Source organism: Solanum stenotomum, chromosome 6 (genome assembly GCF_019186545.1).
Source record: "Solanum stenotomum isolate F172 chromosome 6, ASM1918654v1, whole genome shotgun sequence".
Taxonomy (NCBI): Eukaryota; Viridiplantae; Streptophyta; class Magnoliopsida; order Solanales; family Solanaceae; genus Solanum; species Solanum stenotomum.
Window position 1 is genome coordinate 22,687,022 of NC_064287.1, and position 13,118 is coordinate 22,700,139.

Below are 13,118 nucleotides of genomic sequence, written 5' to 3' on the forward strand. Positions count from 1 at the left end.
AAAATGGTACCCTCTTTGAGTGTGTGTACTCTCTGTAAAAGCAATCATCTGAAATTGTTGAAAGTCCTTGGCAGCACTGAGTGGATAATTAAATTCTACGCTTGAAAATGGAAGCGATCAAATCTAATTCACAACCGTCCACATTGATGCAATAAGTGGTTGGAGCCGTGTGCGGTGGCGAAACGACATCATCAACAGGGGATGGAGCCATATGTGTTGGTGAAGCCACATTATCAATTGGAGATGGAGTTGGTGGTGATGGTATTTTTGGGTGATGATGCTTGTGCCACCACCATCGGGGCAACAATCGAAATGATTCTATTTTGGGTTCGGTTGCAGTGGAAGTAGCAATGCCTATGCAACCCAACAACAGAAACACACATAATAATGTGCCACTTCTCGATGACGACGACATGTTTCAAAAGAAAGAATGAATAATTAGCTGAGATCAGAGGAAGATAATTTCAAGCGGCACTTACAAATCCTTTAAAGTTGTATGAATAATTAATATGAGTTGATATAAATAGGCAAATAATTTAGGCGATACTTTCCAATCCCTTTATACTTAGAATATCAACAACTATCCAAATTAGGATTTCTATTAACAAAAATAAATTTATAATTCAAAACTGTGTTGCAATCAAACTACAACTCCTTCTACTACTTAATCAAACTACAACTCCTTCTACTACTTAATCAAACTACAACTCCTTCTGCTACTCCATCAACACAAACACCAAAAACATACACTTAGGGCACAAACAGAGATCCTTCTGCTATGGCAAGTGATTCCATAATCCCTCTTCTTCTTCCTCCTGATGAACTCATAACAGAGACCCTCTTAAAGCTTCCTGTCAAATCTCTGTCGAAATTCATGTGCGTTTCTAAATCATGGCTTCAACTAATCTCTAGCCCTACTTTTGTGAAGAACCATATCAAGTTAACTGTTGATGACAAAGGATACATCCATCACTGACTTATATTTCGAAACACCAACGAAAATTTCAAAATTTTGGGGGGGTGGGGGGTCCCTTTTTTTATATGTTTTATAGGTTGATTCGTTCATAATACATTTTTTCTAAAGGTATTAATCTTATAATTTCTTTTATGTTTTCTAATATATATTCTATGTATTGTATGTCGTGAGTTTGTTGGAATGTTTCTATATTTTCTTTTATTAAATTAATTAATAAAGTAATGTCTATTATAGTTTGTTGCCAATATTCTAAGTATTCTTGATTTATCATTAATCTGAATATTGAATTTCTAAATCACTTAGATTAAATTTCAACATTTCATTTTCTATCCTATCTGTCTCTATTTCATACCATATCTGGTTCATTAATTCTTCTTCTTCTTCTTCTTCAAATATCTTTTCCCATATTATTCTTCTTAGATCTATAACTTTTATGTTTTTGAGTATATACAGGATCAATATTTTATATGTCAATATCATTTCATCATGTAAATAAGACATAAGAATTTTAATACAATTCCCTTATATCATAGTCCTAACGAATACTATTCATATTAGATTACTATAAACTAGATTATTTTCAACATGTTTTCCTGTCACTGTTAACATCGTACTTTCAAAAGTACTTTCTTCCTAACAGCGCCTCAACTACGTTTACTCCCCTCATGGCTTCTCATGCCTATGGTTTCAACTTTAGGATGACATAGTCTGAAAGTTTTCCTTTCTTTCCTCATATTAACAAACTAGAAAACATCTGATAATAATTCTAGTATATAATAACTAATATAAACTATTCTATCATTGCTATGATATTCAGGAATTAACAGATTTAGCTATGCATAATCATAAATGTATATACCTGTGTAGTATCTGCAATATTTTGATCCATAGTTTAGCTGAAATTTAGATTTTTATTGAGAGAATATTTTTGTATATAAGAGGCTTTGCTTTCCGTCGAGAAAGTCTTGCCCTATCTTGCCTTTTGGCTCTACTATATATACAAACATAAGTAACTCTACTATAGTTACTTTAATCTATACTATAGTTACTTTACATAAACTGTGATTACTTTACATTTAAAGTAATGTACACGTTACTTACTACTTTATATTACTTTATATTCTTCCACTACTTTTGCTTCCACTAACTTTACTTTTTAATAAGACAAATAACTTTTTCTTTGCTGATTTTTTTATCTTGTCGGCCTTCCTTTATTCCAGATTGACAGCTGGAATTACATTATCTTCGCCATAGCATTTTGAGCATTGATGGTCTGGGTATTTGTGTCCAATAGTTCTGCAATAATTTGTCATTATCTCTGGTGAAATAAACCTTTGTCGTATAGCTCTTGTAGTTGGTTGTTGTTCAGGTTTTAGTAGATTTAATATCCACTGATGTATTTCTTCCATATCTGCTTCTCTGGTTTCTCTAGAATTTGAATATATCATGATTTGTTCTCTAGCATAATAACTCCATACTGAATTTCCACTTAAATAATTAGTTGATAATTCATTCAATATTGTAGCTATTCCAATAACTCTTTTTCTTGCATAAAATCCTGGTATTTCAACTTTTTGTATCTCTTCTTGTTTTTCAATCTTTTCTGGTATTATCATCTCTCTTGTCAATCCGATCTTTATCACTTGTATAATAGGTTTGATTTCATCATATAATATCTCGGCTGGTGCCGAATAAAATTTTATATAAAATAGCGTTCCTTTAGTGATCCTTTTATAATGCATAAATGCTTTGTGTAGCTCTGGGATTGTTGATATCTCGTCTCCTGTCACGGTATATACGGTACTTAGTAATCCATAGTGTCACGACCCAGGAGCACCCCCAAGTCGTAACAAGGCGTACTCGACCCCGAAGGAGTCTTATACAAGCCACATAGTCATTCATTGCATTCAATAATGAAAATAGTGCGGAATAATAAAAAAAAACTTATTTACATCCACACATTTAAACTTCTTAAAACAACTTTAAAAACACACAGCGGAAGTCTAAGTCTCACATGGTCATCTTAGACACAGTCGCAAAACATAAGTAGGGACACGGCCCTTTACAATCAAAAGAAGTCTATTACATGAACAAAAGAACTTAAAAATCTTATCCTCGAATCCATGAGGACATACCAAGTCTTGGAGGAAAGCAATCCAACACTTCAAACTAGCTAGGAGGGATCACTTGCCGGAACCTACACTTATAGTAAAAGTATGAAGAATATGGGTTAGTACACAAAATGTACTAAGTATGATGACCATGCAAAACATGCTTAAAAAGGGACATTTTAGTTAGAAACCATGCATTATGCCACCTTTTTGAAATATCATGAACAATAGCATAAAAGACATACAAGACAAGCATAACATCAAGTAAGTCATAATATCACCTTTAAACAATATCAACATGAAAACCTTTACCTTGGACCTTCACCTCAAGAAACCCTTATGCTATACCTCGTGCAATGTATGGATGACGTCCCATACCACCATCCATACTAAGGCACCACATTTAGGTCACTTAAAGTAACTTATCATTCCTTTCTTTCACCTTTGCACAATATTCATACATAAGAGGTATATCATTAATTAAGACATGACAAGGGAAAATAACTCGTAATATAACCCAAGTATAACATGCATAACATATTAAGCATTTAAGAGCCAACATTCTTTAATAACCTCATTTAGGGTACATTCATGTCACAGTCATTAGGATTTAGAGAAACTCACTATGACCCTCTCCAAGCCTACTCGTGCAATGTATAGGTAGCATCCCATACTACTACCTACACTTTGTAGAACCTGTCAAGAAACCATAATGAAATCTCACATGATGGGAAGTAAGCGTTTAACCGACATAGACCATGAGAGCTTGTCATGGAATCCGGTGTCATGAGTCCCCACACCGAAAAGAGGTGGTCTACTTGCCTAAGGAAGACCGGTATATATAGCTTAATGGATCCACTAGCTTCCTATGCGGGCACATAGTTTATGGGATAAGGTAGACGATCATTGAAACTCATGCCTAACTGTCGGGGGAGTTTCCATCTAACCAAATCCGCTCGGTGCTTAGCCTACATTCCCATAGAATAGTTCATTACTTTGACATCATCACACATGAAAGGGTGCCATAAGCCTACCGATTCAAGGTACATTATTTAACACATGAAAGGGTGCCATAAGCCTACCGATTCAAGGTACATTTAGGAAAGCTCATTAACTCCTCTTGAAAGGGTGCCATGGGCCTACCGATTCAAGTCTCATCATTAACCTTTATGGAAAGGTGCCATAGGCCTACCGAATCCAAGGTTCATTACTTATCATTAATGGAAGGGTGCCATTAGCCTACCGATCCAAGGTTCATTATAAGCATGTGTGGAAGGGTGCCATAAGCCTACCGATCCAAGGATTCAACAATCAACAATATAATCATTTATACAAGAAAATGATGCATAAGCCCTACCAATTCAAGGTATACTTTATATTGAAGAATCCTTCATATTATATCATCAACATTCATGAGTGTCATCAACACATCTCTGGATTTCCATACATCTCATAACTCAAACTTTAAAGCATCGATTCATCAATTCTCCATAGTTGGACATTTTGTCAAACACCTTGAAGGCATGTAATGGAATCAAAGAGCATGGAAAATAGGGTAGTAATTATGCAACCAAACCAGTGAACAACCTACAACAACACCTTTACATTCATAACATGATCACATTATCTTCATTGAATTCTCATTCGTATAATGTCATGATAACACTCCAATTTCTCATACTATGCCTTTAAGGCCATAAGCCTCACATACCAATACACCAACAATACACCATAAAATAAGCATGGGTAATGACATACTTCAACAATCTAAAGACCTTTAAACAAGTTTGATTCATATACATTCATTATCTAGCAACCCACTTCATAAAGGCATAAACTAGGAATAGAGAGAAATCATGGGTTCATGGAGTATTTTCATCTTAAATCGTCAATACAACAACAATATAACCATAAAGTGCCATTAGAAACCTTTTAAAACCATTTGGTGGAAGAACCCATGAGATTGAGTGAAAACCTAGATTTTTCATACTTTGAAATAACTTTGGATTTGGCTCCTTGAATGGAAAATTAGACAAGGATCAAGACCACCATACCTTTGCTATGATCTCCCACGAAATTTGATGAAGAAAGCCTTGAATCCAAAGCCCTAGCTCCCACTTCTTCTTCTTCTTAAATGGAGGATTGTAGAGAGGGAAATGTTTTTAGGGATGGGAATGAACTAATGGTATATAGGAAATAATATAAGTCCTTTGAAAAAAATGGTCCAACACTTAGAAAAAATTTCAGGCGGGTGAACAGTAAATGAACAGTAAAATCAGCTACTGGAATTTGCCTTTTTCTGCCGGACAGATTTTACGAAAATGGGCATAACTTCTTCGTCCGAACTCCGAATGAGGTGAAACGAAGTGAGTTAGGTAGCTAACTCAAAGGGCTTTCCATGGATATATTATTGGCCACCCAAATAATTTGTGTGCTAGGAGATATGACCCTCCAAAGTAGACCCTCGAAAAAGGCTTCACTTGGAAATTTCGGATTTTGATACGGTTGCTCTAAAATTTGGGTTAGACCCATTTCCCACTCAATTTGACCCCCTAAACAAGAATATGAAGTCGAATTTTCGAAAAACGAAACGGATCTTTTAATATACAGCTAAACAAGTTTCCGGTAACTTCCGAAGCACATTTTTAAGAACTTTTGGGTCAAATTCAAATATAATCATTTCATTAAGTTCTCGACTCCAAACTCACATGTGAGGCTCTAGTTTCACTCTATCATTTTCCGAGTCGTTACACATAGTGATAGCAAGTTCCTACTAGATTAGTGCTCGTTCCTGGTTGTGCAATCAATTTATTATATCCTTGTAGGTTTTGGGTAATATAGTCTTCATTAGTGTTTTTTGCATTTTTGGATCTGGGGTTTAGGTTTAAGAAGGTTTGTATTTTGTGAATGTTTTCTATATAGGCTCTGGTTATATGATTATATGTCTTTTTGTTTTGTCCTAGACTTTCCTTATATGTATTAAGTTGAGGTGGTATAAATAATTCTTTTTGGGTTTTTGGTATAAATAGTTTTTCAAATATTTTGTTCATATTTGTATTGACATATCTGTTTTTGTTTTCTTCCTTTGTTGCAGAGGTGCTTCCTGTAGCTGCATGTAACAAATTATTAGTTTGGGTTTTTCGGTGTTTCCCATCGTCACCTTCTAGCTCTGGAATTTTCAAGTCTTCCGATTGACTTAGCTCTGCATATTTATTGTCATGTTGCTGACCTTTCATTTGTTGTAGCTCTTTATCTAGGTTATCTACTTTTGTACAAAGCAATGTCATAGCATTGAATATCTTTTCAATAGTATTTTCTTTGTCTAGATCCATCTGTGTAGCTTTGTCTTGAAATGTAATCTGCAATGACATTTTTGTTAGTTCTTATCACTTCTATTGTAAATGTAAAATTCTGTATATTTAATACTAGTCTTCGTATTTCTTTGGTTGTTACCGAATCTTGTATCTTCCTTGTGATCCACCATTTTCCCTGCGTATTATCTGTTCTTACAATAAACTTATTATATACTATATATGGTTCAAAAGCTAATAAACATTTATATAGTGCATATAATTCTTTTCTATTTATTTCCCATTTTATTTCAGGATTTGTAAATGTCCCTCAGTAATATCTACAATGATGTTCTATTTTTTCTTTATCGTATTTATATTTTAATACTCCTCCAAAACTTATTTCGCTTGCATCTGATTCTACTATGTATATAAATTTTTTGTTTTCATTCGGAAAGTATAATTTAGGTAACTTCTTACATAATATTTTTATTTTTTTTATTTGGTCTTGGTCTTTTTTGTCAAAATAATATTCTACATCTTTCTTTAGTTTTTTATGCAAAGGTTTAAGATTTTCTGCTAAATTAGGTATATATTCTCTTACCTGGTTTACTAATCCTAAAAATGATTGTAATTTCTTTTTCGTATCTATTTGTTCTTCAGAATTTATTATTTTTTGTACAATGTGGTTTTGCATTTGCCATTCTTATCTATTTGTATTCCTAAAAATTCTATTTGGTTTTTCATTATTTCTGCCTTTTACTTACTCAAACTTATTCATGAGTGTGTTATAATATGTATAAATTTTTCTAATAATCGTATATGGTCTTCTTCTGTTCGTGAATATAGCAATATATCATCTATATATACTGTGCAATTCTCTAATTGGTTAAAGTAATTATCCATAAAATGTTGATATCTTCCTGGTGCATTTTTGTACCCAAAAGGTAGTACGTTCCATTCATAAAATCCTTGTGGTACTGTAAAAGCTGTTAATTTTTTAGATTCTTCTTCTAACTTTCGATGATAAAATCCTGATTTACAATCAAATTTACTAAAATAATTGTATCCTTGTATTTGTCTTACTTTTAATACTTTGTTTGGTATAGGGTAATTATATGTTTTTGTTTTTGCATTTAGATTCTATAGTCAATAACCATACGGCTTTTACCTCTTTTCTGTTCACTGTGTTTATTTACTATAAATGCCGGGCTTGTATGTTTGCTGTTACTTTCTTGAATATATTTATTTTCTAATAATTCTTTTATATGCATTTTAAATTCTTTTAAATCCTCAAAATTATATTTTAATGGTTTTTGAGTTATTATACTATTTTCATCAATTAATTCAATTTTTATTTTTGTTTTGTGTTTTTCCCATCTTTTTAAGGGATCTTCGCTATATAACATATCTAATTTTTCTTGAATTATTTTAATTTTATCTATTGAAAATATTATTAATTCTATATTGTGGGTACTTTCTTTAATATTTTCTAATTTTTGTGTGATTTTCTCACTTCCTTTAATCCATGGTGTAGACTTTCTATTTTTATTATTTACTCTTTTTGCTCCTATCTTTTCCTTACATGGTGTGGTAAACCACCAATGTGTTTTTGTTATTATGTGAGGATATAATTTTTTTAAAAACGGCATTCCTAAAAGCATATCTTTATTTATAAATTCATAACTATATATATCTTCTATAGTTAATATTTTATCCCATATTTGTAATTTTATATTTTTTGCTTTATATGTTATCATACTTCCTTCATTATTAAATCCTGTTACTACTATAGGTGTTTTTAGTTTTTCCCATTTTTCGTCTGGTAGACAATTATGTTTACACATGTTTGCTTCTGCTCCTGTATCTAACATTGGAGTGTAATATCTGTTATAGTAATTTTCTACTATTATTTTTGCAAGTATATAAATTTTCATATTGCTCTTTTAATTATGACCTTTTTATTTTTGTAAGTTATAATTAATTGTGTATTTTCTAGATTATATGGTTTCATTTCTTCTAGCCATTTTATTCCTAAAGTTATATTATCTCCTTGGTATATTTTAAATGTTATTAATATGATTATTCCTCCTATTATTATTTCTTTTTGAGTTGTTTCTTCTATATATGACAGTTCTTTTGGTAATTCTGGGCATACTTGTTCTTTAATGGTTATCTCTTCTTCTGATACTAGTTCTCTTGGTATATAATTTTCTTCCTGTCCAGTATTTATTATGATAATATGTTTTCTTTGTTCCATTATTCCAGTTATATAATAGTGGTATGGTTCAATTTCTTTTATCATTTGGTATTCTATTGATTTTCTTGAGGGTTGAGATATTTCATTATCTTTATCTATGTTTTTTTATCCTTTTTGATGTACTTATTCTATCACTTACTATTTCTAGATCTTCTTCTATGTCTATTTCTTTATAACTATAATCATTATTATCTATTACTGTAACAATTTTTTCAAAAGGGTTTTCTATTTTTATTTTATTTATCTTATTTTTTGCTGTTATCTTATGTTTTGTTGTTAATACATATAAATTTTTACAGCGAGCTGTAAATATTTTACTTCCTGGGGCTAACTCTATTCCTGACATTTTCCAATATAGTACTAATGATTTATCTATATTCCTATCATTTATTGCTACTGAGTAATTAACACTTATTATAAATTTGAATTTTTGGTATATTAAATTTCCTTTTACTGCACTTATTATGCTTCTTTCTATTGGTTCTATTATCCTGTCATTTGCCAAATATATTTCTATTGGTGTATCTATTCCTTCTCTAAAACAAGCTTTTATTAATATCTCTGTTGCGCCTAAGTGTACGTATTTTATGGGGTCTTTATCTTTAATTTCTTTATTTATTATTCGTTTATTTATTATAGGTATTCTTGCTTTTCCTTGGGTGTATTTACAATCTATTATATGTTCTTTCTGACTTACTACATAATATTCTTCTTTTTGTCTTTTAAATATATTTCTTATCAATGATATCTGGAATATTTTTTCTACACTGAGATCTAATTCTTTTCCTTTTATTTGTTCAAATATATTGATATCAAATATCACTTTTTGTTCTGTAGATTCTTCATTTGTATATCCTTCTTTGTTTATTATTTTTACTTCTTTTTCAGTCATCATTATCCTTTTCTATTTCATTTTCGGATAGTTCGTTTTCAAGTTCAAATTCATATATGCTATCATCACTTTCTAGTTCATAATCTATATAGCCTAATTGTGTATATTAATTATTATTTCGGATATTTGTTTTTGCTTTGGATTTTTAGGTAATTTGCAATCTTTAGCTAAATGTCCTAGTTTTCCACAATTATAACATGTACATTCTGTTATTTTTTTCTTTGGTCTAAAATGTCTTTTTGCTCTAGTATTTTTTATATAATATCTTCTTCTTGGTCTTTTATATTTATATTGGGGTTTATAGTTTTTATATTTTCCTGGTTTTCTATATTTCTTTTTATAATAATTATCGTTACATCCAAATTGAGGTGCTATCTTATCTTTACAACATGCTAGATTTTTTATTATTGTTTTTTCCATTTTTATCTCCTCTCTATATTTTTCACATATTTCTGAATACCATTTTTGTAAGTATCTCATTCTTGCTCCAAGTGTATCTTGTAATCCTACCTCGTTCCATTCTTTTATTATTTTAGAACTAAATGGTTCTGGTAACTTTGTAAAATATAATTTTCTTATTTCTTTTGCTTCTTCTGTATTGTATGTTCCTTTATAATAATATTCTCTAAATACACATGTATATTCGTCAATGTAACACATATTACATATAGCTAATTTTAACATTAAATTTCTATGTAACTGTTTCTCTTTATTTTGATCTTCTACTTCTGTAGTTGTACTACTGAATTCATTCCTTATAGTTATTTCATATTTATTTAATATGTCAATTGGTGTAGTCGCAATTTCTCCATCTATTTTCTTATTATTTCTTAATGTTTTTATACTTTCTTTTGCTAAATTTTGTAACCATAATTTTACTGTTCCTATAAGGGTTCTTTCTATATAGCCTGGTACTTCTGTCATTCCAATTTTGTTATCTATTAGTTGTTTAGATATGTATCCTACCCATAGTTGTATTGTTTTGTTTATATCAGTTACACAATCTAAATCTAAAAAACCATTATTTCGGGATGTTGTAGATGGTGTCCATTTTTTGTTTAATCTTTTATTCCATAAGCTATCATATCTGTCAGATTCTTCGTAACTAACTGTGTAATAATTAGGACTTAATGTTTTTGGATTTTTTACTTCTGGTGTACTTGTACTTGCTTTATTTTTAATTTCTTCCGTATTTATTTCTATTGTATTATTAATTATTTTGATTTCTCCTATTTTTTCTAATAGTTCCGTATATGTTTCACTTATATCTGAGCCTTGTTCTGAGCAGTTTTCGTCTATATCAACATTATCAATTCCTATATCTGGGGTTTCTTTAGTTAATTTTTCTATCTCCATTTTTAATTCTGTTTCTATTTTTTTTTCTTTTTGTTTGGCTGTGTATAATTCTTTAAGCATAGTTAATTCTTTTTCTAAGGCGATTATTTTATCGTTTTTTACCTCTTCGATCTGTTGTATTTCTAATTTTGCTTGTTGTTTTATTGTATCTATTTCTTTTTTCCTATCTATTTCTTCATTTTCTCTAGTTATTCGTACCATTGCAGTTAGACTATCTTTTAATCTTACTGTTTCTTTTTCTATCATTAGATATAGATTTTCACCTATTTTTTTATACCTTCTTCCTAAGTTTGAAAATATTATTTTTATTTTTAATCCTTCAGAATTTTCGTAGGTTTTTTCTTCTATAGCAAATTCTTCCTTATTCATTTCAAATTGTGTTTTAATTTATATTCGTTTTTTTGTATTTCTAGTTGTAGTTTAAATATTGCTTTTCTCTGAGCTAGTAAAGATCTTTGGCATACACCTGCATATATGTTGTATTGTAGTCTTTCTTGTTTATGTTTTAATTCTTGTCGGTTTAATATTACTGTTCTAATTAATTCATACTTATGATTTTCTCTATCATCCATACTATGTGGTTTTGCATTTTTATGTCATTCTTATCTATTTGTATTCCTAAAAATTCTATTTGGTTTTTCATTATTTCTGCCTTTTTCTTACTCAAACTTATTCCTGAGTGTGTTATAATATGTATAAATTTTTCTAATAATCGTATATGGTCTTCTTCTATTCGTGAATATAGCAATATATCATCTATATATACTAAGCAATTCTCTAATTGGTTAAAGTAATTATCCATAAAATGTTGATATCTTCCTGGTGCATTTTTTTATCCAAAAGGTAGTACGTTCCATTCATAAAATCCTTGTGGTACTGTAAAAGCTGTTAATTTTTTAGATTCTTCTTCTAACTTTAGATGATAAAATCCTGATAAATTTCCTTTTACTGCACTTATTATGCTTCTTTCTATTGGTTCTATTATCCTGTCATCTGCAATTTTGTTCTCTCCCTCCCTTGTTTACCAAACAACAACACACTGAGGAGCTATTTCACATCGATTCCCCCATCGAAAGATCCAGTTTATCATCTCACATTGTGGGCTCTTTAAATGGGTTGATTTGTGTTGTCCATCACCAAAAAGAAGCATATATATGGAACCCCACTATTACCAAGTCAAAGGAATTACCCAAGTTTACGAGTAATATGTGCTCTAGTTCTATCAAATATGGTTTCAGATATGATGAGTCACGTGATGATTACAAAGTTGTATTTATCCATTATCCTTATAATCATTCTAGTAGTTCCAATATGACAACTGTGGTCAACATATATAGTTTGACAACTAATTCTTGGACAACACTCCATGATCAACTTCAATGCTTTCTAGTAAATCATTATGGTAGATTTGTTAATGGGAAGCTTTATTGGACTTCATCGACTTGTATTAATAAATACAAGATGTGCAACATCACTTCTTTTGATTTAGCAGACGGGACATGGGGAAGGTTGGAGCTTCCCATTTGTGGAAAAGACAATTTTGATATCGATTCGGGAGTTGTGGGATGTGATCTTTCTCTGCTTTATACTTGTCAACGAGGTGCTGCTACCTCTGATGTATGGATTATGAAGCATTCTGGAGTTAATGTATCTTGAACAAAATTGTTCACCATCAAATATCCTCAAAATATTAAGACACATAGGTGTTTTGCACCTGTTTCACATTCTCTATACATTTTCGCCACGGTGAAATTTTGCTTCTTCTTCACTCAACCATCATGATATATGATGGTTCAACAAGACAACTAAATCACACTTCTAATGTTATTTATGTGAAGAAATCTATGTAGAAAGTCTTGTTAATCCCCTAATGATATCTGGCCAGGGACGTCATATCCATGAAACACAATCATTTAGCTGATAACTTGTAAGATTTCTGCTTGCTTTATCTAGTATGCTCCTTTGTACTTTTTTTTTTGTCAAATATAGGATATGTTTTTTCCTGATAAGGTGACGAAACATTGAATATATACGAATTCATACATCATAGTTGCATGTATAGCTTGTAAGCATTTATCCTCAATCGTTATTATATCATAATTCATGAAACAAAAAGTTATTAGGTGACGGTGTATTGTTTTCCAATATATTGTCTTGACCAGTGTTCTCGGAAGATTAGCCACATCTAGGTTCACTTGTTACCTAAGCACATTGGAATTTCAGAAAACTATGA

The 13,118-nt window shown here is 30.8% G+C and overlaps 1 pseudogene; it reads left to right on the forward strand.

The window, feature by feature from the left end:
- The first annotated feature begins 778 nt into the window (after positions 1–778).
- Positions 779–12,806, forward strand: LOC125868584 (F-box/kelch-repeat protein At3g23880-like; annotated as a pseudogene).
- The last annotated feature ends 312 nt before the right edge of the window (positions 12,807–13,118 follow it).